The following is a 27,527-nucleotide window of genomic DNA, read 5'->3' as shown; positions in this document are numbered from 1 at the left end:
GTAAGCAAAAATGAGGCACCTTGAATGAAGAAGGAGAATTAAACTAGCCCCAGATATGGCTGAACACTGGCCATGTGTTTCTGAAGTGGGTATCTGCAAACCCCTCCCCACAGATTCTTTATAGCCAGATCTGTAGACATATAAATGTGAAAATCAAGACATAATCTGGTCAAGAATTTGCTGTTATACAGCACATAGAAATCCATCAATTTTTTTAGCTTAAGTATTTTTTTTCTAAAGGGCAGCATTTGGCCTTTGAATAAAATATTTTAAAAGACACTCCCAGCCCCCAATTTATACTGAAAGCTTATTCTATGTTTGAGATCCTGTATTTACTTAGTTCAAATATTTATGGGTGCGATGTATATACAGTATTGAACAAAACAGAAACCAGATTCATTCCTTAATGAGTGAGAAGGAATAGAGTTCATATGGGGTGGCTAGATATACCATAGTGTTAAAAAATTGCTAGTTGTTCTTTAAACCAGCAACTCCAAGAAATTTTAAGTTTTCCCAGTTACTGAACAGAATAACAAAAACAAAAGAAAGTGGTATTAGTTTTTCTTCTATATTATCCAATGTTTAAGACAAAGGTTAGAATGTTCAAAAATGTGTCTGAATTTATTCAGCTGTTCTCATAGTTTCATATTTCATGAGTGACTGCTACGTATACGTATACATTCCTATATGAGTGGGTTAAAGCTATCTGACAGGCTGGTTAAAGTTATTAGTCCAGCATTTGAATGCTTGTTCAAATCCTCAATCATCATTTATTGACAAGCTGCTAAATTCAGATTGACATCTCCTTTTTTTTTTAACACAAGAGTTGCTGGTATTTTAAAGGCCAATACATGAACAGATTGCTTTTCCTCTAGACACATACATAAATTAAAAATGGTATTAAGTCTTTAAAAGACCAGGATTCAGGGGATGGGTAATGGGATTCACAGCCCTTTCAACTCTAGTCACAGGTATAAATACAGCTCAGGTTGATCATGACCAAAAATCATTATCATCTTATAGATGTTTGTTAGCCTATCCAAAAGATATGGTGGATTCAATCTGTTTTCTAGTGGATAAATGACCACATCAAAACCACCATCACATCTGGCACCCTCACTGGTCATCTCTGTAGAATGACTAAGTACTGAAAGGGCATAGAGATAAGCCTGACTACATTAGCTTCATACATCACTTCAATCATCAATGCCACATATTCAACTTAATTATTTTGTAAAAGATTGTCATCTTCAGGTGTATAAAGAACAGGTTAGAAAATAATATGGAAGATATTACAATATCATTAAATAAATTGATGATATACCTCAAGCGGCATATTGAATTCAGTTCTGGTTTCCCCACCTAAAAAAGATACAGCAGAAACAGAAGAGGTCCAGAGAGGGTCAACAAAAATGATCTGAAGCATGGAAAGACTTCCATATGAAGACACTGTTTAGTTAACAGGAGATATGAATAAGAATGTCCTGGAAGAGGTGTATAAAATGATGAATGTTATAAATTGTGGGTTCTTGGCCTAGGGCTCGTGACCTCCAAGAACAGTTGCAAACAGGTTCCAGGGGGTTGTGAATATCCTCCTTTCCTTTATAGCTAAATTAAAGGGACTAGGGAAATGTGGGGGTCCTGACACCTTTTTCTGTTGTAACAAGGGGTCAAGGCATGAAAAATTTGAGAACCATTGGTATAGAATGCTGTTATTTAATCTCTTTTTATAGAAGAACAAGGGCATATCCAATGAAATTGAAAGGCAACAAATTTTAAACTGGTAAAAGGAAATACATATAAACATCAGACTCCATATTAACATGCTTTCACAGTGCTATAACTGCAAGCCTGCCTATCATTTCAACAACACAGCCTCCCATTGGCTACAGTCTTGATACTCACTCTGGTTGCTCATTCATCACATCTTAGAAACATAGAAGAATCATAGAAGATTAGGGTTGGAAGAGACCTCAAGAGGTCATCTAGTCCAACCCCCAGCTCAAAGCAGGACCAACCCCACTAAATCATCCCAGCCAGGGCTTTGTCAAGCCAGGCCTTAAAAACCTCGAAGGATGGAGATTCCACCACCTCCCTAGGTAACCCATTTCAGTGCTTCCCACCCTCCTAGTGAAATAGTTTTTCCTAATATCCAACCTAGACCTCCCCCACTGCAACTTGAAACCATTGCTCCTTGTTCTGTCATCTGCCACCACTGAGAACAGCCTAGCTCCATCCTCTTTGGAACCCCCTTCAGGTAGTTGAAGGCTGCTATCAAATCCCCCCCCCTCGTCTCTTCTGCAGACTAAATAAGTGTAGTTCCTTCAGCCTCTCCTCACAAGTCATGTGCCCCAGCCCCCTAATCATTTTAGTTGATTACTGTACCTAGTAATCATGCATATGGTTTCCCAAAGTCATGCATATCCAACCACCAGTCTTTCTAGAACATTGTAATAAGCGTGACCTCTCATAGGTAAAAACACAACCATAATACACCCATCCTGAAAGACTTCCATTGGCCTCCATATAATCCACCATCCATTAAGAAATTGCTCTCATCTTCAAGGATTTTTATAGCTATGGTCCTACCAGTTTCTCTCTAAACTCCCAATTACTCTGTCAGCTCAATCATCCTTTCAGACCCCCCAATCTCTATCTTCCTGTTTGAAGTCAATTCTTTTCTGCCACTGCACTAGCTATCACAAACAATGTATTCACTATCTAGCTATTTATATCATATTCATAACCTTGGTACCTCTCTCTACTTCATCAACATAATTGTTTTTCAAATGCAGCTCAAAACCTACCTCTTCTTTGCAGTGTTCAACAATCATCCTGCTCGTTAGATCCATGTACTGGCACGTGTTTCCATCACTTAATTACTCTTAAGTGTACACTTAAGTACACTTACGTACTTCCCCCACCTATGCAAACTAATTATAGTACTGACTTATAACACCTATTGTTGTATCTGCTGTGCATTATGAAATACATTGTTTATGAAAGATATGTAGCAATATTACTCGGTAGGTATTGTAAAAAGATGGTCCTTCCAATGAGGATTTAAGGTAGAGTGACAGAACTGTGTAGGGAAACATGCACTGCTGCCAAATGTGCTGTATCTGTCTTGTGGACAAATAAAGGACCTGAGTCTCAACAGTGATTAAATTATCATCTATCCCAAGTATTATCTACTTTTGCACAGATTCTGCCACCTCTGCTCATACTGAGTGCTTCCTTATTCTGTGAGTAGCCCTGCTGCAATCAATAGGGATACTTGTGGAGTAAGGTACTAATTAACATAAGCATGAGTGGAAGAAACTGACCCTTTTTAAAAAAGGGCTCTTTCTGTGTATTTAATTTTCTATTTCTGTTTTATATTTTACCAGTTTATGTATCAGTTAAAGTGCCAGTTCACAATATAGCAATTTCAGATACCAAATTAAGTGGTATATCTACTGGATGCAAAGTAACAAAAATATTGCACATCACTTGTTTTCTTGAAGTACTTGGAGCAGACATACAAAAATAACAAAAGGACTGCCAAGCAAATCTACAGTTCTAGTATTATACCAGCTACAGCCCTCAAGAGACTTTAAAAGTATTTCTCATCTGTCATTAGGAAAACTAACATTTTAGTGCAACCAAAAAAATAAATAAAAATCTGGCCTGATATTGCAGACCGTTACTCACATGAGTGCACACATTTAAGTCAGTAAGGCTACTTGCATAAGTCAGGACTACATGTGTGATTAAGCATCTGCAGGTCTGGGCTCAACTGTAGCATAAATAATGAAAACATATTATCTAATCAGAAATATTGATAAAAAAATTCAAATTAATTTGATAATGTTAGTGATCTAGTCAAGTTTTCTAGGTTCATACTTAATGCTTACTGATCTATGAAGTTGTATCAAAAACATTAACATTTAAATAGATTGAACTGCCTTCAGAGCTGGGCACCCAGCCAGCAGCCACCACTCTCTAGCTGTCCGGCTCTGAAGGCAGTGCTGCTGCCAGCAGCAGTGCCTAAGTAAGGGTGACAATACCACTATCTCCCTACAATAGCCTTGTGACCCCCTTTTGTGTCAGGACCCCAGTTTGAGAAACGCTGGTCTCTCCCTTGAAATCTGTGGGCAAAAGTAAACAAAAGACCAGATTTCACAGGGGAGACCAGATTTCACGGTCCGTGACATGTTTTTCAAGGCCGTGAATTTGGTAGGGCCCTAGTAATAACCATGATTAATAATAACAGTAAATGAATGAGAATTATCTAAAATCTCATACACCTTTTATTTATTTTTTACTACTAAATTGGAAATGGAGAACATTAATAGGCCAGAAACCTTAAGGCTTCATCTAGGGTAATTTTATCTTATTTCTGAACAATACAAGAACATATGATAAAGGGGTACTCTGAGGTTAAAAATAATATTAAAAAACAAACAAATTTATTGACCTGTGTTACTAATGTTGCCTTGGATTGTTATATTTGAAATAATTTTTAAATCTAACCCTTCAAGATTTATATTTGTTTAGTCTTTGCATTTCATTTAACAAACATAATAAAAATTGACTCAACACTTTCAGTATCTGGTTCTCAGTTACAAGTATTTTTACTTTCAGGTTCTCATTCACTAGCACAACATTGCAATTTGTGGGTTGCAAATCCTGAAGGAGAATGTTTAAATCCAAACAAAAACTGTTTACATTGAAATTTCCTCTCTAACAATTTCATGAAAACATTCTGTTTTTGCTAAACCTTCTTGGTACAATATCTACACTCTGGGCCTAAACCTATATATCAGTGTCACTTTCAATAATATCTCATGAATGGAAATGTACTACAAAAACTGTTATATCAAGACAGTTCAGTTACACAACAGATCTAAAATGGCTTCAGCATATTTACTCTATCACACCATATGTTAAGCTGTGGTCTCTACAACAAAACCTTTACACACTGAAGTCATTATCTCTATGAAGTCTGCAACTGGCATTTAAAACTTATTGATGGCCTGGGTATTGGTGGCTCAGTAGGCAGCCCTCTTGCCTGAGGCCCACAAGGTCACAGGTTCACATTCTGCTTAGGAAAAAAGCTGGACATATTCCAGAGTTGTGTGTGGGCTGTGCTAGACTCCTGGAGGGGCAGTCCTTAGGATAGTAAATGAAACCCTGTCTGTTTTGTGCATATCAAGGGTCTCATGGTAATGGAAGAGGAAGAATGGGTAAGAAATGTAAGTTTAATATGCCTGGAGCAAATGAGTGTACTTGTTGGAGATCCTGCATTCAACTATGTAAGCACAGGATGGTAGAAGAATAACATAACCTCCACATTTTTGGACTTCTTAAATCATTTCTGACTTTGTATTAGGCATGTTTGCAAGAGACCTGTTCAAAGACATCACTAAACATGATCATCATTAACTGATTTCTTTATACTTTCTGGACTGACCTGGGATTCAGTTTCACACTTTGGGCCTGTGAAAAATGTATGCATAATTTTGGTAAGTGGGAAGTTTAATCAAGAAATTTTTAAGATGGTAAAAACTTGTCACATGCTGCAATCTGTCTGATGACATTACTATATGCATCAAGGAAAAATCTTTAGCAAATATTTAAATCAGTACTGGCAACTGATTTAGAAAACAATATAAAATTAAGATTCAACCTGCTCTGGTGTTAATCTTTGATATGTGGTTATCCCAGATGTCTCTCCTCCTCCTCCTCCTCCTCCTCTTTATAGACAGGTAAAGATGGAACTCTTGAAGGAACTGGGGATCACACTCTAGGCAAAGGTTGGACAGGTGATCAATGTACAGCGTGAGATTTGCCATGGCTATGTGCCTCCAACAGTGACTGGATCATCTAGTTTAAAAAGACAACACATTCAAAATTATAATATTTTATTTAAAACATGCATAAGGGAAAAACAAGTATGGGAGAGAAATAGTGTATTTGAACAACCAGAAATATATCTGGATGACCAAACTTGTCAAATTGTAATTAGCCCATTTCATTCAGTTGTTATTGTCATCTTTAGTTTTCTGCTTACATCTCTTCAATGACATCTGATACAACTCTGCAAAGTGGCATGCATCACCAGTACCACGAAAAATCAGGGCCTGATTCATTGAGTTAAATGGGCTATGCATCAGGCCGTTAGTAAATAAAACGAGATTTCACTCAGCAATGCCCCAGAAGGCAACTCTAAATCCAGTCTCATAAGCGTGCAACACATTGCTTCTGTCAGCTGTCTACTCTAACTCTGGTATAGTAAATAATTGCCTTTTTTTTTTAACATGGAAAAACCAAATAACCATTAATAATCTGGAGCCTTAGGTTTAGCTTTGGCCTATGTACATTTTCTAGATGGAAAAACAGACTATGATGTATTTAAGCAACAGTTCTTGCACAATTAAAAGGGATCATGAATGACCAGCACAACAAAATCTTTAGGGTATCACCAAATTCCTGCATAAGTGATAAGATTCACACACACACACACAAAGACTTAATACTTATATTTTAGAAAAAAGAACTTAATATAATCCTGCTGCAAATCAGCAAATGTTCTAAGCTAAAACAAATTCATTTTGTCTCTAATATATAACAAGAAGCTGTTTCATAGAGGAGTGAAGGATATCCTCTTAACCTGTGATAACAAATTTGTTTGTTTTTTTCTCTTCTTAGTAAGAAAGCAATTAGATTTTTCCAATAAAAATATCCTTGTGCATATATAAACACTACTGGTAATCACGTAATTACCTTACCCAATCAAATTAAATTGCTGTCAGTTGAGTTCCCACTGCTGATTAACTTTAGTATACTTTAAATCTAAATGAAGTCTTTGGTAAAGTGCACTTAGCCATTTACAAAGGTGTCTCTATGATTCTACAAGGCATAACAGCAATATATTATTTGCCATAATCATCCAATGTTCTAGGTCAAGGATAGCTCATACTGAACCTCTTTTAGAAAACCTTAAAGAAACACAGAATTAAACTATGTTGCTTATTTTTGTGTTCTTTGCCATAACTTCTAAATGTAATAGTAACCTTTGACCCCCACACATTAAACACTGTAATTATGTAATTAAAACTAATTATGTAATTTATCTTGCATATTTTTATCTTACAGGAGGCAGGTCAATTACTTCACTCATTGACCTTAGGAGATTTCACAATTTGAAGCATAACAACAAGTCTTTAAATTAATTTTAAAGTACAAGTGGAAAAGAACAGTAGATCTGCAAAACTTATCAAATGAATATTGTGGAAGAAGCACTTACAAATCTTTATACTTTATATTTTGTAAAATAAATCTCTTGATGATTATTCCATTCCTTTATGTATCTTCCATAATTAGAAATATTAACATATTATTTTGGTCAAATCTTACATATAGTACCTGCCAACTGTAATTGCCTGGGGCCAAACTATGTAGGGGGGATTCCATATTTCCCTTCCTTCTAATCTTTCCCAATTTCCTCTCTTCTCATACTCTCTTCTCCCTACTGTTGTCCTTTAGTCTGCTCTGCATTTCTTTCTCTTCTCTCTTTTCCACATATACTCTCATGCCTTTTTCTTTCCCATTTTGTCTTCTTTCTTCTATCTTCTGTATACCATCACCATCAGTAAAACCCGTTAGTAGTTTAAATAGTCTCTCAGTGCAGTAGCTGTTGGTACTACCGGTCTGTTCTCATCCCCACCCCCAATGCTGAGTTGGCATTTCAGGAGATGGTGTTTAACATCAGCTAATGACCACCCTGCACCTTTAAGGGGGGGGGGATTTGGCTGGCTAGCTGAATGAAGGGAACTGTGCTTTATGGCTTGGGGGGGAGGAGATAAAAAATGCTGCAAAAGGGTCAATGTGGTTGCTGACTCATCCCCTGGGAATGAGGGGCTTAAAAGGGGCAGCCCTGTACCTTAACCCTCCCTTTTGCATGGAGCAGGCTGAGGCGGCACCCACCCTCCCTCCCTCCCCCTTAGGTGGTAAAATACCAGGTTTGGTCTAGACCTGCTGTGGGCATTATGCTAGCAACCCCTTTGTTGAGGGGGGCTGGGAAGGAATTTTTCCTTTGCTACCATATTGACCTAGGTGGAGTTGGGATTTTTTTGCCTTCCCCACAGCGGGTTCAGGTGGGCTCTGTTCATGCATGGCATGAAGGGCGGTAGGCAATATATCGCAACTCATTATTTAATTTTGGGGCGGACGTCCAGTGCAGGTACTCCATAGGAAAGGCAACCAGTGACTGGATAAATGGCTTGGAAAAGGACTTAAAAGAAGTGTTTGGTAACGGAGCGAATAGGCAGTGTTGGGGACTCCTTGGCAGGGAGTCAACCCCCATTATTAGCGCCCACCTTAACTTTCCTATGAAGGTGGGGGGTGGATGGTAAGGTCCCAGCAATGGATTTGCTGGAGGGACCTGGATGGAAAAACAGGGAGCTGGTAAAAGCCCCCCGGGTAATTATGGAGTAAACATTGGGGTTACCTGCACTGTACACTTTTATCTGCCAGGTAGTCCCAGACACCTAATAATAAAGTTGCGGTACCTCTTTCTGTATAGCCAGACAATAGTTGGAGTGGCTTCTAATGGTAGTGAGTCAGCAATGGCAAGGAGTTGTGGATTAGAGGCAATCACAGTGAAAGCAAGAAAACATGGTACAGTTTAAAAGTGGGCCTTGCAAATATACCATATTTGGTACAACTGAAATACATACTACTAAATTATTCAGTGTGTGTCATTTCTTTAATACCATTTTTAACCTTTTTTTGAGAAGTACACACAGGTAAAGTTAAACACACAGCATTATATGTTTTTAAAAAATTACATTTAAGGCACATACAGTACCTCTTGATGAGGAAATTCTCATTTTTGTGGTATGGTAAAATGATCATCATCATAATCATAAATCAACCATTTTTAACTTTTCAGTAAACTAATTCTTATGTAATTTTGGTCAAAACTGCCTCTCAACAGAGAAAGGCCAACTGACAAAGTGAGTAGGCATGTATGCCTGTGTGCTCTAGCTCATTAAGGGCCAGACTGTGATTCTCTTACTCATGGAATAGTACCTTACACCATAAGTAGTCTCTCTGAATTCAACAGAGTTAATTGTAGAGCAAAGCACTATGCAATCTATCCCTAAGTTTGCTCTGTCTACATTTTGCTACGTATGGGGATCAGTTTATACTTTTATAGAAACCAATTACTGGCAAATTCAAGGTAGCTGTAAGTCTTTGCCATATGCCAAAAAGTAAAGCAAAGATGGCTAAAACTGATTTCCTTACAGAAACATCTTTGGCATGCATCAGCTATATCAGACACACCATCTTCCTTTGTATTCTCACCTTAGAAGAGGCTGACCACAGTGAAAGAACTAATGAAGGCTGCGTACAGACAGGTTGGATGGATATCAGTTAACCTTTGACATAATAGGAACCAGGATCAGTGAACTCAGAATAGAGAGTTATAACAGGAAAAAACAACTTAAGAAGATGGCAAACCTGACTGCAGCAGGAAATCGTGCACTGTAGCTGATTTATATAATATTAAAGTACAATAAAACTTCTGGACAACAGATCAAAGGAAAATATAGATATATATATTCTACCCAGGGGAGTTGAGGAGACTCAACTGTTTTGAAAAAGAACATTAAAACTCTGATATCAATATATGTTGTCCCAGCTTTGAGAACCTCACATGGAAGAAAAAGAATTTGCACGAGTCCAAATATGGTGCTATTGAAAAATATTGGATTAGGGGAATTGGGACAGAATCCTACAAATAGCCAAATAGCAACAGGAGATCAGCTTCTAAAACAGCAGGATTCAGTTCTTTCCAGACGTGAGTGACATAATACAGGCAAAACAAGGGCACTTTTAGCTGATAGATGTATGCTTTGGAAAAAGAAATTGATGTAGAACTTATGGGTGATTTCTCTAAAGCCAATATACATTTTGGAAGATTATGTTTTATATGGATAACACAGCATTACATTTTTAAGATAGGAACAAAGAAGAAGAATCTCAATGTGGGATACACATGACTATATTCTGAAACTGCTGCATCAAAGGGATAAAGCCAAACACATTTGTGATACTTTGGCTGCTGTAGAAGCATGTCTTTAGTCTTTTGCTGGACAATTCCCTGTATATTAATTTGAATATATATGCAAATATTATCCCAAAATGACTGAGTTATCTGGAATGAGTGTCTATATAACTTTTACTGATTATTCATGTATTTGGTGCGATAGTATTCATGGCAATGAACATTTAAAGGTTCTGCAGGAAACAGTTTTGCATTTGCAGAAAGATGAACTGGATAATCTTACAGCTCTTAGGTACCACACTAGAAGGTGTTATATGAAAACAGAAGATCAATAGACAGATCTTTTCTATTCCCAACTTCTCTATGATTCTATGAAATTTTACTTTTCTTATAAACTTCTATTTTTACTCACTCAGAACATTCTCAGAATGTTCCATTTGGGGGCGGAGATTCCTCATGCTTTGTCTTATGCCAAATGTAATATTTTTGGGAAAAGCTTGAAGAAAATCCATTTAGATGATTTTGAGCTAGGTAAGTGAGAAAATTCTGCTTACAAATGGCTACCCACTCAAAAATAACTCAAAAGTAGTTATATTAAAGTATTTTACAACTTGAAATAAATGTCTCTAGTTCTCAAGTAATAGGTACTTAAGTAAGTTTGGAAAAATTATCATTTCCTTCATAGGCAGAAGGATCCCAGGGATCCCAGCACAGGCCACAGTCACTTCTGCATCATCATCCACCCCGTCTCTGGTTGTCTGGAACACTGCAGGATGCAAGATTTCAAGAATAAATAAATAAATTTGTTAGTCTCTAAGGTGCCACAGGTACTCCTGTTCTTTTTGCAAGATGAGAGGGTTGGTGGAAGAGCTACAGAGATGGTTCTGTTTAATCCTTGTTAGCATTAATTTACCCAATGTTCTTCTCCACAGTTTAGAAACCATCCTTAAGTAGTTCCCATGGTAAATGAATCCAACATGAGCCATGCTAAAAGGAGGCAGGAGCCCCGTAGAGAAGAATCAAATCCAGCGCAAAGGCATTGGTCATCTATGTAAATTGCAGGTTCAGAGGGTTGGAACTCTGGGCAGAGCCAGGAATAAAAGTCAAGTGCTTATTCTCTTGCTCCCCCTACTAGTCAATATGGCTTTCCTGTCAACTACAGTATTGAGTAGTTGCATAAATAAGTAGCCATCTTGTTTTCATCATTACAGGGAGTGTGACTACTTAAATATGTGACTGTATTGTACATTTATAGCATGTACGGTTCAAAGCAATTCTGTAAAAACTGATTAAGACATTATACTCTGCTAAAAATTGGATGTTCTGTGAATGTTTGCTTTTTGGCCTTTTCCCAACCCTTTTCCCTACCAAGTGATGGAGGACAGCTGGAATGGACTAACATTCTAGAGGCAAGAGATTTTTTCCCCTTTTTCCCTTTTGATGGTATTACTTGCACGTTATTACATTTACATAAAGGATTCTCATTTTTCCCATATATAGTATTGTGCTACAGTATGTGAATGCTCTATAGCCACCTCCTCCCTCAAAATGCAAAACAGAATTATGCTCACTGTCATTCAATATTTTTCTAAACAAAGAGATGATGAAAATCTATTTTGTTTGGTCTGCTTTACACTGACAGCAATTAATTCTGTATGTAGCCTAAAACATAAAGACATACAAGTATCACACATGTTTTTAATCTGCAAGCAAGTTATCCAATTATTTTAGGTAAACTTTATGATCACAGCCATTCTTACCAACTTTCATATGATAGGTTATTTTCTTCTTAATGGCTTAAGACTCATATACTTAGCTATGAGGAATCTACTGAGTGCTGGTCATGTTTTACTTCCTGATCTTGAAATAATATATTGAATGTGCACACTTTGTTTATACATATTAGTAAAAAGATACTAAAAGCATGCTGAGAAATAATGTTCCATGCCTTAGGACTAAAATAAGTTCTCCTTATAAATAGAGCTTGTGTAAATCATGGACAAAGTTGACAAATTTCATGGATTAGTCATGGTGAAAATATCAGATTTCATGGTTTAAAACAGTTTAATAGGAAAGTCATATTAGAACTCCTGATTAACAAAGCTTCTACATATTTCTGAAGAATAAAATGTAATGATTGTGCATAAAAGTCTGTTAACTTTTTTACACTTGTGCAATTTCAGTTTAGTATAAGTTGTCCTCATCTACCAAATGAATTCTGAGGCTCTGAAATCTACACTCAGTTACATTACACATGATACAGTAGAACCAAAATTTCTACAACTCAAATTATAAGAAACATTACATTAATGTTATTAGGGTCTATTCCTCTACTCAATCATCTTTCATTGCCATTTAATGAGAAAATACTTAGTAATACAGAAAAAACATATCCCTCAGCATCAACACAATTACAGTAGGAAACACAAACTTAAAATTAAAATAGTTGATCTTGCAGGGTAATTAGGTTATATCTAGTGTATTTCATTAACGAAAGAGCTAAGGGGGAAAAAAACTCCTCCAGAAGTGCCACTTTAACAGAACATCTTGGTACTATGGTAAAGAAATAAAATTCATATAAGTGAAGCATCACTTGGAGTAAAGAAAATCAATCATTTTTTCATGTAAAACTTTTAAGTCCTTCCTGATGATGTAATTTAAAATGAGGCCTTATTTAAAAGAGAAGTTACATGAGAGCATGTGATTCAAACAAATTTGTTGACTGTATCATTATTTGGCCTGAAGCCTGCATCTCCTCTTTCTGGTTAGCCATATAGACCACTTGTCATGTTTGCATATAAAGACAGCCAATTTGTCAGACATTTGCTTTAATTCTCTTTCTTTGTCTTCTTAACAATAACCTCCATATACATCATGGTAATCAATATCATATATCTGACTGGAGAATGGAAATTCATTTGTGTCTACGTCTTATTTCCTTTGCATGCAATCCTCCAGGGTCTTATAGGATGTACTTAATAAGAACCACATTATTCTGCTAGAGGAAGTCCTTGAGCAGACTCTGAGAAGCAGTATGGCAAATTACTTTCAGAACATGGAAGGTCAGGTTGGAAATAAAAGCTGCAGTTATCTGTAGTACTTTTTGCAGTTTACTTTCTAATAGAAAGTAAGAAAGGGGGGCTAAATTTCCAAGAAAGGATTTGTTGTCTCTTTGTGAAGGCTATGCTTATTTACTCCTAATACAATAATGCCTTAAACATTAACTCTAATAAATTCAAACTACATTTTTCAGTTAAACTGCATGTTTTGAACACACAAAATAGAACTATTTTTTCCAAACATGTTTAAACAGCTTTGTTACCATCCAGGAGATCCAGGGTATGTCTATACTTGGACCTACAGGTGTAATTCTTAGCTCACACAGGCATACTTGCACTCACTCTCGTTGAGCTAGCATGCTGAAAATACTGGTGTAGTCATAGTAGCATCGGCAGTGGCAACTCAAGCTAGCTACTCCATGTACAAACCTCCTTGAACCCCTTGGGTATGTACTTGAGGCAGCTGGCCTGTGCCGCCGCTCACTGCTGTCCATGCTACTGTGGCTACACTATGATTTTTAGCATGCCATCTCAATGAAAGGTCGCACAAATATGTCTATGTGAGCTGGAAATTACACCCTAGCTCCAAGTGGAGACGTAGCCCCAGTATCACATACATTAAAAGGTTGTTAAAAGAAAAAGGTTGCAAAGTCAAGCACATGAAATTTATGCAATGCCGGGTTTAAGCTTGCCCGTGCAACCTTAATTCTGCTCCCTTGGGTATATGCTTTATGATAGCCCTTAACTACATGATAACATGCTTTTATCTACACAGTATCTGTGCCTCATTCAGTGCACAGACTGGACAGTGCTAAGGGAATAGAGCATCTGTTCAATCTATAAAATATTTCTTATTAACCTATCCTTTTAATGTGTGTCCCTATACACCCACATTTTCCGTTGACTTGATGTTCAGACCTCAGAGTTCAGGACTTCTGAAAATCAGGCTCAGGCATCTCAAGTTGGGCACTGAGAAAATAAGGGTCACGCAATGCAAACGTTTTGGCTTAAGTGACTTGCTAATCGTCACATGAGAAATCCAGGGCAGAGACGTGGATAGAACAAATTCTCATCCTTGGCATTCCTCTGCCTTAAACTCAAGGCCATCCTCTCTCTCCTCTATCTTATTCACTATGCAATCCTGACTCATTCCCTTAGCACCATTCATGCTGTGCACTGAAACACAAAAGGGCCCAGTGGAAAAAAATCCACTGGGTAAGAGATCATGTAATTGAAGACTATCACATTGCATATGTACAGGGTGAAAGAATAAAGGTCACACAAGCAAGCTTATATCAGGCATTTCCTAACTTCCACGTGCTTGATTTGCTCCCTAAATATTTATTTACATTTTCTGGCATGTAGTTTGCAAAATATTTTTTTTTAAAAGGCAAAAAATAATTCTATTATTTGCAACTATAACAATGCCCCATCATGTATCGACAGCAGGGTATGAGCCATTAACATGCAGTGTTGCAACACAGATATCTACCACTTTAGATAAAGTCCCATTAATACAGTGCTTATGGCGCTCACTTCCAATTGTAGCACGGCTAACTGAAAGAAGAGACTACTAGTTTGAAACTGGGTAACAATGTTGTTTTTGTTTACTTTGCTTATTGTTAAGATAAACTAAACATTAAGCCTTATTTATTCTCTATGTGTAAACTTGGGAATCTATCCTGAGAGGCTAATCTAACAGAAGTGGAGGATAAGACCTCAGAACCCAAAGACTCTCCTGCTGACTCACTGTGGTCTGCACCAAAGGCTACTGAAGCCAATGTGAGTCTTTCCATTGAGTTAAGTGGACATTGGTTTAGGCCTATATGACCTCAGGCAAGTTACTTAAATAGATGGTCGTTTAAAAATAATGGGCCTATTTCTGTCCTCCCTTGCATCTGTTTTTCACTGATGATAGTCCATTGACCTCAGTGGAGTTCCTCCTTGTTTACATTAGTGTCAATGAGATCAGAATCAGCTTCAAAGTTTTAATCAAATGCATTTGTTCACATAAGTAGCTAATATATATTTAGTGGCCCAATGACGCTTCCATTGAAGAAAATGGGAGTTCTGTTGTATACTTCATTGGGAGCATGAGATTATTAAACCTGAAATAGTTTTAAAACTCCAATTTATTTCTCACTATTTCTACTTGTACTCCTTCTCACTACTTATTTCTCTCTCTTTTCTTGGTTTATGAGTAACAATGGAGCTAGTTTCACTTTTAGGTTCTCAAGAACTGGGGCTGTAAATACTTCAAAGGGAATATTTATTTGTTTAAAAACAACTGTTAATGTTGAAATTAAAAATAAACCTGGAAATATTTCTATTTGCCTTCTTATAAACAAAAATCAACACAAAATCTAAATTTTGGGACAAATTTTTAGTTCAGGGTGTTTTTTTCAAACTCTCTGCTTCAGTTTTGTAATATGGATATAACAATACCTACCTCACCGGGATATTGAAAGGTTCAAGTAACCTATGTTTTAACATGGTCTGAGATCCTCAGATGAAAACTACAGCAATGTAAAGTATGATCATTGTTACTATGAAGAAAATGTCTAGTTCTGCCCACTACGCTCACTGCCTTAAGTAACACAGTGGGTACCCTGTTATTAGTAAAGGAATAAACTTTTCATCAAACACTCTTTATAAAAATATTTCCCTGGAAATGTAACACAGCATGTAGCAAGACTACTACATTTTTCCATCAACTATGAGTATAAGGAGCACAGGTACTGTATTTAAATTATTTTACTTGAGCTTTTTGGCAACAGTTCCTCTTAAGGAAACTTAAATTAACCTGAAATTTAGAGTCTGTTATCCCCAGGCTAGCTTTGCTGGAATTTTTAATATGGCACTGTCTATTCAACAGTTGTGTGTAAAATGCCAATAAACTGGCCAGAAAAGAGCTGAAGGGCTAATTGCCTTTTAACTCCACTGTGATGATAAAGTCACGTAGAAAGAAAGGAAAAACTCCCACTGCTTTAACAAGTTTATCTGACTGCCACTTTAACATTCTCTGTCTGCATGCACTTTAGTGCATTCACCAATAAAAGGATAAAAGCATTCAGAATCCTATACCCTCAATAACTAAGCAACCCCAGATTCAAAACGTATGCTCTGTTGGAACCAGCCCATTAGCTCAACTAACTTTTTGTATGGTATTTGGCTTCAGTTATACAGTATCTGCACAGAGTAGCCACTAAGCTAATTTTTCAGAAAAAATCCAGTTATTCTTTTGCTTTATAAAGATTACAAATTCTTACGAAATGTAAGAAAAGAGTAGCATAAAAAAACATTTCAGCCTATTACCTACAAACCAAGGAAGAAATCTTGGCTCCACTCAAATCAATGGCAAAATTCCCATTGACATCAATGACACCAGGATTTCACCCCAAAAGAACAGAATTTGTGCAAACTATAATTTAAGAAAATATAGTAACTTTGATTATAAAAGTTGAATGAAGACTTATGTGGAAGTAAATGTTTTTCAATCATTTTCATTCAGTGAACCATATTTTTACACCATTTTTCTCCATTGCCACAGCTCTCTGTTTAAAAGTTCAGTTTTTCTATGAACCATCTTTTTTCACCTGATTTTTCCTATATGCTATAGTATCTTTTACCTTAATTGTCATTGTAGATAAATGAGGAATAGTAGGCATGCAAATGGAGAAGAGTAAAATCAAAATGATACATGAAATAAAAAAACAAAATTAAATTTGTATATCTGCAAAGAAGACCATATTCTAGTTTTTTGTTTTTTGTTTTTAAATAAAGCATATTCTCCATTCCCATTTAAGTAGCAACATTTCTTCTTTTCCTAAATGAATATACAAATGACATGGATCTTAAATGACACTACACAAAATGTTTAAAAAAAAGAGACGTGATGGAGCCCTCAAATTCTACTAGTTCTTTATTTTATTTTCACCAGGAAAGGAATATATCTAGCTCTTTTATTAAATTGACCTGTTCCACTTAATAAAATAAAAGCAGCACTAAAGGCATTGTGATTGTCAGCTGCAAAACTGAGTGTTGTTTTTCTATCAGAATCTCTTCCATGTTTTTCTTATTGAAACCTGGAAAGAGTATGAATTCTAAAATTAAAAGGGATTTCTGTAGAAAAGAATAAGGTTAACACCAACAGTTCTTCAAGTACTAAACAAAACAAACGTTATATCATATTACAGTGAAATTTAAAAGCAGAAGTTCAAACTAAAAATAATGTGTCCTTCATAACAGACTTCATGTGCATCAGAGCCTGTCCATTCATGTGCTTATTTCCATACATTTCTGCATTTGCCTGCTCCATAATTTCATAATTTGTTCCAGATTTTGTTATTTCTTCAACATTTGAAGACACATTGTTCCACATTTGGGTGATGAAAGGTTGAACTGGATGGAAGTAAAGTGAAAAGTAAGATAAAATGATGAAGTTTTGTTTTCAAATTACAAAGTAGTAACAAATCTAAAAGAAAATATAATATTCAATGATTCCCTGACTGGCCTTATGGAAGGATAAAGACATATATGATCACAATGCAAAATGAACTACTATACTAGCAGCCCTCCAACTTTTAAATGACCATAGCTAAGGGAAGTGATGAACTTGTATATAACAACATATTAGATTTAGCCAGGTCTTTCACTACAGTATAGGGGTACTCTTGAAGTTGAGATCTTGTTACTGAATTACAAAACAGGGTAAACTAAATGATCATGCTAATCTAGGATAAAGTTCTTCTCCATAGTTCAAAGACATTGGCCTTTCCCCAGGTTCAATTGCAAGTTTCTTTGAAGACTTGCCCTCAAGTTCATTAAAGAAATTTTACTGACTTGAACAGATTTCAACATTAAAAAGATAATGTGAGCACTTCACCACCAGAAAAAAATGACAATCCGACTTTGAAGCTTTGTTATGCAACATTAGATTATTTTTCTTTCTTCCACTCAAAGACTACTTCAGGGGTCGGCAACCTCTGGCACGCGGCTTGCCAAGGGGCCGGACCAGTTTGTTTACCCGCTGCCTCCGCAGGTTCGGCCGATCACGGCTCCCGCTGGCCGCGGTCCGCTGCTCCGGGCTAATGGGGGCGGCAGGAAGCTGCGGCCAGCACATCCCTCAGCTCGCGCCACTTCCCAGCGCCCCCATTGGCCTGGAGCAGCGAACCGCGGCCACTGGGAGCCGCGATTGGCCGAACCTACGGAGGCAGCAGGTAAACAAACTGGTCCGGCCCGCCAGAGTGCTTACCCTGGCGAGCCGTGTGCCAGAGGTTGCTGACCCCTGGACTACTTTATTCAAATGTACCTTCGTATTTAAAATAAATCATTAAGTGATCAGTCATTTGGTTAATTCTTTCTGAGGAATCTGAACTACTGATTTTTCTATTTATTTTATTTCTAATTTGACAATGTTTAAAGATGGCAGTAGCACATAATAAATTATTTATTGTTCCTGCAGCACTGTAGCTGTCCATGAGGCTTTGCAAAGAAATACAGAATGATAAAGAAGGTCCCTGCCCCAAACAATTTGTGATTTGACTAGATTTACATCAGGATTTAGATTAAGGATACACACTTGTCTCCCTAACAGTGGCCCAAAAATCTGCATTAGCTGTAATTTCAGGTAGGAAGTTCTGTTTAACGTCAATCCAACTTCCATTGACTTATTATCTGGGTATATCTCATTTAATAATTTCTCTGCCATTGCACTGGTGCACCTTGGTCCCTTCTGTTCTCTGCCTGTGACACACAACAGTCTAGTCTTCTATGGGTCTCATTTCCGTTCCTGGGTTTAGTGTGGGGGTGCTGGTGATATACAGGAGGCCAGATTAGATGATCCAGTGGTCCCTTCTGGCATTAAACTCTATGAGTTTAATGAGGGTTATATTCAGCCCTTCAAATATAACTTTGATTTTCATGTTGGCCTCAGTGCTGAACTCCTTAACCAGTCAAGATTCCAATTGTCTATATAGGATATTCAGGATGAGGATTATTATTTGTACTGCAAATAAGAGGATACACACAGAGAGAGATTTATAAAGTGTCACACTTTCCAAAGTTTTTGAGGAAATGTTTGCAAAACATTCATGTAACAATGTTTTTAAAATATTTCACTTTTCCTAAACTAACATCAAACATATTAGTGCCAGTCTATGGAATAAACATTCATACACCCCTAATCTTCTAGCTATACAATCTGCAATTTAAAATGTTTTATTCCTTGCATGCACCTGCATATTCTATTTAGGGATTTTGGAAGCTTAAATTTTTACAATGCAAATAATGCAAAAACTGTTTGCAAATTATAGGAGTTGTGAATTTGCAACAGGGTGACTCTTTGTTATTCTGGAACTCCGCCTCCAGTTCCTAACCAAAATCATGAAATTTAATTCTTAAATTTCATTCAGTTTCGCACATGTTATAAAGCACAAATTTGCTAACCAGTTCCCATCAAATAAAACCCCTACATGGAATCTGACAACTATCACTTTGTAAACAGCGCTGATGCATGGTATTTTGCTTTCTCAGGCCGTAAATTCTATATATTTATACCTGAACTGTTGTCATTTAGGTCAATTAAGATACTTTATTGGCTCAAAATAACTAGCTACAGGACATGTCAAATATTTTGACAGCTCTTTATTACCCTTTAAACTATTTTATCTCATAAGGGCACAAGAAACTTCTGGACAGGAAAAAGCCATTTGTACCAACAAGCTTGTCCCCTTTAAGTTTATTTGAACCCCACATCCCTGTCACTGTATCCTTCGATGCTCTCTCTCTTCGTAAAAATGTCTAGCTGTCTTTTAAACCAATTTATGCTATTTACTTTGATTGCTTTTCTGCTTCAATGACCTTATAATAGGTAGAAGTAAATGTTTACAAATTTAGTTCTTATAATAAAAAAGAAATCTAGAAATTGCTTGACCTTTAAGTGTATAGATAAAGTTCACTTAAGGAAGTTGTGTTTTATCAAAATAATGAAATTGATCAAAAATTCTAATTCTAATTATAAATGAAATGACAGAAGAAAGGCTGCTATAAAACTATTTGTTTAAGATATAACATTGAAATTTAAATTGCAGATTTTATCTTTTCACCAAATCTGTCATCACACATTCAACCTCACATACCAATCACAATTACAATTTGCTGATTACAAAGGTATCGGGAAACTGATCCCTCTTCCTGTCACCCAGATTTAATATATTTCACTATGATTGAAGGCCAACTGTCAGTAAAACACAGATATTTTTTTCCTTTAAGTATACAATACTAATTTGTACCTGTATCCTACATAGTCTCCTGAACATGTTTATTTTATTACATACAAAAAATGTTAAATTAACATTATTTTAAAATGCCAGAATTAAGGTTGCCTGTGTAACCTTAATGTAGCCCCTTTGTATGTATGTATGGTACTGTCTTCAATTACATGAACACACTATTTTCCACAGGACCCATGCCTCATTCAGTGCACAAAACGGACAAAGTTCTATTCAATGTTGTTTTCTTGTAGTTGTTCAGTTGTGGCTCCATGCCTTATTTACTATCCAATATTCAAACTCTGCTCTGAACACAAAATTATTAATTTCCTCCTAGGTTTTCCTATGGTGCTCATCACTATCATATGTGAATGCTATACAAATATTAATGCATTTATTTTCACACCACCCTTATGAGCTAAGGGTATTTTCCCCATTTTGCAGTTGGGGAACTGAGGCACTGAAAGATTAAGCTCAAAAGTATTTACTAATTTGGGGTGCTCAATTTGAAACACCTAGAACTGATTTTTCAGGAAACTTAGCATTATGTACCATTTCACATATTCAAGCACAGCTCCCATTAACTTCAGGTGCAATTGTGAGTGTTTAGCACCTCTGCAAATCAGGCTCTAGAGTCTCAAGTTAAGCACCCAGAAATTCAAACTTGCACAATTAGTGAACACTTGCCATATGAAAAGTTTGGTTTAAGTGACTTGACTAACATCACAAAGGAAAAAGAGATTATTTTACCTGTACAGTAACTGATGTTCTTTGAGATGTGTAGTCCATATACATATTCCAGTTGGTGAGTGCATGTCAAGCCCTATCCTCTTCTCATGCACTTTCGAGGGTATAAAGGGCAGAGCCACCCTGCCATACCCATTTCCTTCACCTCCAATAAGAGCCCAGGGCATCAGGACTCTGAAGTAGTGAAGATGGGGAGTAGGTCACAGAATGTGTATACGGACTACACATCTCAGAACTACACTATACGGACTACACTGTACAGTAACCTCTTCTTCTTCAAGTACTAGTCTGTATACATACTCCACAGTTGGTGACTCCCTCCTTGGGGCCGAGTATGAGAAGTCTCTGTAAATATGGTCTGTAACACAGATCTTTCAAATCGTGTATCATCCCTGCTCACTTGCACCAATGTGTCATGCTTCATGAATGTATGTACAGATGACCAGGTTGGTGCTCAGCAAATATCCCAGATTGACAGGTTTGCCAGAGGGGCCACAGAGCTGGATTATGTCCTGATGGAGTGGGATCATATTCTGCTAGGTGGCTGCCAGCCCTCTTACTGGTAGCATGTCCTGATACATTGGGCAATCCAGTTCAATGTCCTGTGTGTGGATATAGGCTGTCCATTGATTCGCTCCATGTAAGCCAGAAATAGCCTGAAAGATTTCTGGAAGGGTTTTGTCCTGTCCAGGTAGAACTATATAGCTCTGTTCACATCCAGCATCTGGAGCCTTTACTTCACTCTCCCACAGTAAGGCTTGGGGAAGAACAGAGGTAGGTGGATGGCCTCATTGATGTGGAATTTTGACACCACCTGAAGAAGTAATTTGGGTTGAGATCCAATGGATATTTGGTGCCTGTGGATGACTATGTAAGATGGCTCTACCATCAGAGCCTGTAGCTCCCCAACTCTTCGGCCAGATGTGATTGCCCAGATAAAAGCCTCTTTCATTAACAGATAAGGTCGTGACTATGTAGCTATAGGTTCAAAGGAAGCAGTCGCCAGTTTTGAGAGAACCAGGCTAAGGTCCTACATTAGAGCCAGATCCCTGACAAGCATGTATAGACTCAATATACCCTTCAGGAACTTCTTCGCCATGAGCTGGGAGAAGACTTGGGCTTGGTCAATCAGTGGGTGAATCACTGAAATGGCCACCTGATGGACCCTCAGTGAGAGGCTGAAATGCTTCAGGTGCAACAGGTACTGAAGGGGATATCCTGTGCTGTTTTGCCCAACTTGTGAACCTTGTCTGTTTAGAGAGGCAGTAGACCTAGTGGAATCTTTCCTGTTACTAACAAGAATCTGACAGATGTCTCATGAATAAGCCCTCTCCGCTGGTGTCAGCCAGTGAGCATCCATGCTGCCAAGTGGAGGGAGCTCAGGCTCAGGTGCAAGGCTGAGCCTGTTCTGAACTAGAAGGTTGGGGATCAAGGATAAATTGATTGGCGGTGCTAAAGAGAGATCATGGGACTCTCTGAACTATGTTTGCCTTGGCTCTGCTGGGGGCAATGAGGATTGTCAGATGGTGAGACTTCTTGTTCTCCACTGTCGCAAAAAAGTCAAAGTACAGAATCCCTCATCGTTGGAAGATGTCCTGGAGGACCTGCTGATGTATCAACCGCTCATGATTGCTGACTACTCAGGCTGTCTGCCTTCACCTTGTCCACCGCCAGGAGGCAGACCACTAATAGAATAATGTTGTGTCGTATGGTAAATTCCCATAGGCAGACGGCCTCCTGACACAAGGACTACACCCTGGCCCCTCCCTGCCTGTTTAGGTAGCAGACTTCTGCCATATTGTGTGACATTGCCATGATTGTCCAGCCATAAATGTCTGGAAGGAAGGCCTTACTGAGGTGTAAGGCTCTCTCTGTCAGTAACCACAAATCTGCACCATGAGATCCCTCTCTGTTAGCCCCTTATCCATGAACTGGAGCAGTATGGAACCTCCTTGTGAACTGGGGTTGTATGGAACCCCCTTGTGAATGTTGCAGGGTCCTTTCATCAATCTAGTGACTGGAGAACTACTGGAGGGAGATGCACCACCTTGTCTAGGTGGTATTTTGTCAGGTGATAGACTGAAGTCACCAGAAGCAGAGTCTTGCACATGAGGTAACAAACGCATATACATGCTGCCATAAGACCCAGAAGCTTGACCCAGAAGCATAAGAACCAGAAGCCCGTAAGAGGCAGGAACTAAATTGTGTCAGGGGGGTGGAATCTGTTGAATGGTAGGTAGGCAGTCACCACTTCTGCATCAAGTACAGCCTCTATCAATTCTATCTTCCTCACAGGCATTAATGTGGATTTCTTCTTGTTCAGCAGCAGGCCCAGTGGAAAGTGGGCATGACATTGGCTAGGGACCTGAGATTCTGAGGCGTCCCTGACCAGCCATTCATCCAAGTATGGGAATACCTGGGTGCCTGTCCTTCTGAGGTAGGCCACCACCACCGCAAGGCACTTTAAAATAAGCGGGGCACCAAAGAGAGCCCAAAGAGGAAAACCTGATACTAGTAGTGATTAGTAGTGATTGTTGTCTAATACAAACCTCAGGAAGCACTTGTGCACTGAGTGTATCATGATGTGAAAGTACGCCGCTTATAATGTGAGGGGTTCATGCCAGTCTTTCTGGCCTAGGGAGGGGATGATGCAAGGAAGACCATCTTGAACTTGAGCTTGTTGACACAGAAGATCAGGCCTCTGAGATCTAGTATTGGCTAAAAGCCCCTTTTTTCTTGGGGATAATATGGGACCTCAAATGGAACCCCATTCCCCTTTGCAGAGGGAAAACATCCTCGATAGTGCCCAGGAACTGAATTTCTTGTCAAATCAGACACTCATGGGAAGAGTCCTTGAACAGAGATGGGGAGGGAGGTTGGTTGCAGGGGTAGAGAGAGGAACTGGATGGTGTACACTCTCTGGACCATCTTCAATACCTCACACTCTGAGATGATGCTCAACCAGGCTTGTTGGAAGCGAGCTAGACAGTTGTCGAAAAGAGGGGAAAGGAAGGACTGTAGAATGAATGGTATGTTCACAGGGACGGAGTCAAATCTGCTACCTGATTGGTGCTGAAGCAGTGTAGTGCCCCCCCCCGCCCATGAGCTTTTTTCTTGAGGATCTCTGCCCGTGGCCTGAGGATTCAGGCAGCCTGCACTGGAAGAACAGTTGCAGCTGCCGTGATAAGATGCTTCATCTTCTTGTCTTTGGAAGTCAACTTCTGGTGACCCTGATTTGTTTTCTCATTGGCCAACATCACCACGAGGGACCCTGGTACTGGATGTAAATAAAATAGTTTATATCCAGTACCCAGGAGCTGGTACTGTCTCTATTTGTCCATTTTACATCTATGCCAATGATGCCATTGTCTGCCAAAGGCTTTTGTGGGCTCCAACAGCTCTTGTTGATCGGGATTGCTGTGTTCTGGTACTCACGAGTGTAGGATACAGAAGAGTTAGTATTGTGCATCCCACACCACATCAGTAAGTATCCTCAAGACCACAATTACCTGCCTCCTGAGGTCTTTGAACATGTTATAGCCTTGTGGGGTATAAACTGACTGATCCAGTGACAGATTACTGTCCGGAGATAAGGAGATTGTGGCTGGTAACATCTGTTCATCGCCCCGGTCCTGTTGCACTGGACCTAAACACTCCTGTTTCTGATCCCGGGGATGCAGCAAGGATGGGTCCAATGTCTGGTGTACAGGTGACAGTCTGTGCCTTAAGTATGCTGGGATGCCATTTCCAGTCTCCTTTCCACCAGGCTCCTTGTCCCAATCTACTCCTCTCCCGCAGATTTGACCCTTGTCCTCCCTGCATTCAGATCAGGCACCTTCCTCCTCCATGTTGCCTGGACCCAGCTGGCGTGTCTCTGAAAGCACAGGAGAGATAGGGTTCCTGCTCTCAGTTCCTGTGCCTGGATCTGGTATGGCCTGCAGCAGCCCAGAGCTGTCAAATTGCAGAGAAAGTTCTGCTGAGTCCTGGGCTGGACCATGCTCAGGGTGGAAGGACTCTGGAGGGAATGTAGCTGATAAAAATCTAAGTCTCTACTGAGCATATATGAACTGTAATTTTTCACAGGTTTATAATTTAGCCAAATAGCAGATTTTCAGAGGAATGCCACAAGATTATCTCTCTGATACTAAGACTACCCTGTTGCCAAATTTTAAACTCCTGCTCTAAAGAATAGAGGTGCTAAATATTTTTCAAATAAAAGGTCTCCAGAATATTTTATATTGGGCAAAACAATGTATTTTTCCTTAACCTTGTTCTTGGAAATGGCTACACTGTTTTGGCTGAAATTTTCCAAAGTCAATCAGGCCAAAGCAGATACCTGGCAAGAAAAGCTTCAGCCCAAGTGATTTAAAGATAAGTGGAAAAGATATAAGTAACTGAAATGGGGTCTTATAATGGAAAGTGTTAGACAACCTTAATAACAGGCAGTTTTACAACACCTGGCTATAATATTCATAATAATTAGATAAGTTCATGGAGCATATGTCCATCAATGGCTATTAGCCAAGATGGTCAGGGATGCAAACCCATGCTCTGGATGTCTCTCGATCTCCAAATGCAAGAAGCTGGTAGTGGACGACAGGGGATGAATCGCTTGAAATTCCATTGTTCCATTTCCTCTGAAGCATCTGGCACTGACCACTGTCAGAAGACAGGATGCTAGGCCAGATGGAACCTAGATCTGACCCAGTTTATGGCTGTTCTTATGTAAAATACACACAGACACACACTTTATAGTAACATTCTCAAGTACCTTCAGTTGTTTCCCCTTTAATGTTAAAACCAGGAAGGGAAGTCCATATTGCTGTATTTATAAAGTAAAAAATGAAGATGATCTTTGTTCATGCATATTAGCTGTGACAGCTGAAAATCTTCCACTTGGAAAAAATTTGACATAACAATATTATACAACGTGTAATAATCCAATGTCAAAATGTCTTATTGACTTTTCTGATAATCCAAATCTACAAATCCCAATTATTCTATCTGAGAAATCAATAATGACATCCAAACAACAAAATTGGTGCAACTAAAAATATTCCATAAAAATCTGAAAAAATATATAATACACTTTCAAATATCATTTTTATCAGAGAGAAAATTTAAGACACCTAGACTTGGCCAAATAATACATAAATTGATTCACAATTATTTTGTGCATTAAACCAGAGATAGTTCATGTCACTATTATCTGCAGACTCATATTATTAGCTGTTTGTGAGTAATCACTTGGTCAACAGCCATATATGAAACCATTGGCAAATCTTAATAGTTTAACAGATTTTACATACATTAATATTGGTCTGAAAAATCAGGCTGGAGGTGTACTATTCATTATTTACCACTTATAAATAATTAATTATTCTATCATTTTAAATATTTCAATCATCCAATCACAGAGAAGAAACAATAACATGACACTTAGGTTACCAATCAGACAATAGAAATAGCAAACAGTCCAAGTCAATAGTTCAAAAGCAACCGAGGGTTTGGAATTTGTTTATACAAATTATTAGGTCAAATTTATAACAAATAATTTGTAAATTGAGGATCAGTTTGCCAATGATTCATGAACAAAAAAGGGCTCCTGATTTCACTGCTCCTTTCTAGTTTCCCTCTCTCACAAACGCCATGGCAAGGCCTGCTGCTGACAGGGCCAGATTAACTTTTTGTGGGACCAGTGCCAAACATATTTGTGGGCCCCTCTGGGGAATGATTGTAAGAGGGGCTGGAGGCAAAAGCACAGTGGGGCAGGAGCTAGGGTTGGTCCCTGGAGCAAGGGAGGGGCTAGGGGTAAACTGCAAGCGCAGCAGGGCTGGGAAGGGGGTAAACAGGGTTCCCCCCTGCCCACATAGAGCGGGTACCTACCTGATTCTAGCCCATTCTCTTCGTCTCTCTCTGCACTGACCTGCCCTAGTTGGCAGGGCCATGTCTGATTGGAGACTGTGGGGATCAGCTGACACAGTATTCCCAGCCCAGGTGACAGCCAGTGGTGGATTTAGAGTAAGTGGCCCCCTCCTGCCCCCCGACCCTATGCTCAGCTTCATTTTTGGGGCCCCTCCTTGGGACCCAGCCAAGAAAAAGAACATTCTCTATCATCTCCCCCCACCACTGTTTTTCATTCTTTTTTTCTTCATCCGCCTCCTATAAGTAATAGAAAGTAAATGAAAATAAAGTGAGGTACCTTGATTGTTCTTGTAGTCTAACTTATTTTTCCCAGACCACTTGAAAATCACGGAGGGTTTCGACAGACCACTTAATGATCTTTCCAAATATTGTAAAAAAACATTGGTGTGTAGGGTCTGGCCAGGAGCTAGGATGAGGGCAGGGGCTCAGGGCTGGGGCAGGAGGTTAGAGTGTGGAGTGCTTACCTGG

General features: G+C 38.5%; 1 protein-coding gene across 5 annotated transcripts in view; it reads right to left on the bottom strand.

Moving 5' to 3' along the window:
• The window catches only part of ERC2 (ELKS/RAB6-interacting/CAST family member 2), an 840,163-nt gene that overhangs the window by 69,636 nt on the left and 743,000 nt on the right, over nucleotides 1-27,527 (bottom strand). For all 5 annotated transcript variants that reach the window (XR_004646570.1, XR_004646571.1, XR_004646572.1 and 2 more), the window contains one exon: nucleotides 5,672-5,868. The gene's annotated coding sequence lies outside the window, so the exon portion shown is untranslated. The remainder of the gene's footprint in view (nucleotides 1-5,671; nucleotides 5,869-27,527) is intronic.

Source organism: Trachemys scripta, chromosome 7 (genome assembly GCF_013100865.1).
Source record: "Trachemys scripta elegans isolate TJP31775 chromosome 7, CAS_Tse_1.0, whole genome shotgun sequence".
Taxonomy (NCBI): Eukaryota; Metazoa; Chordata; order Testudines; family Emydidae; genus Trachemys; species Trachemys scripta.
This window is presented reverse-complemented; position numbering and strand designations above follow the sequence as displayed.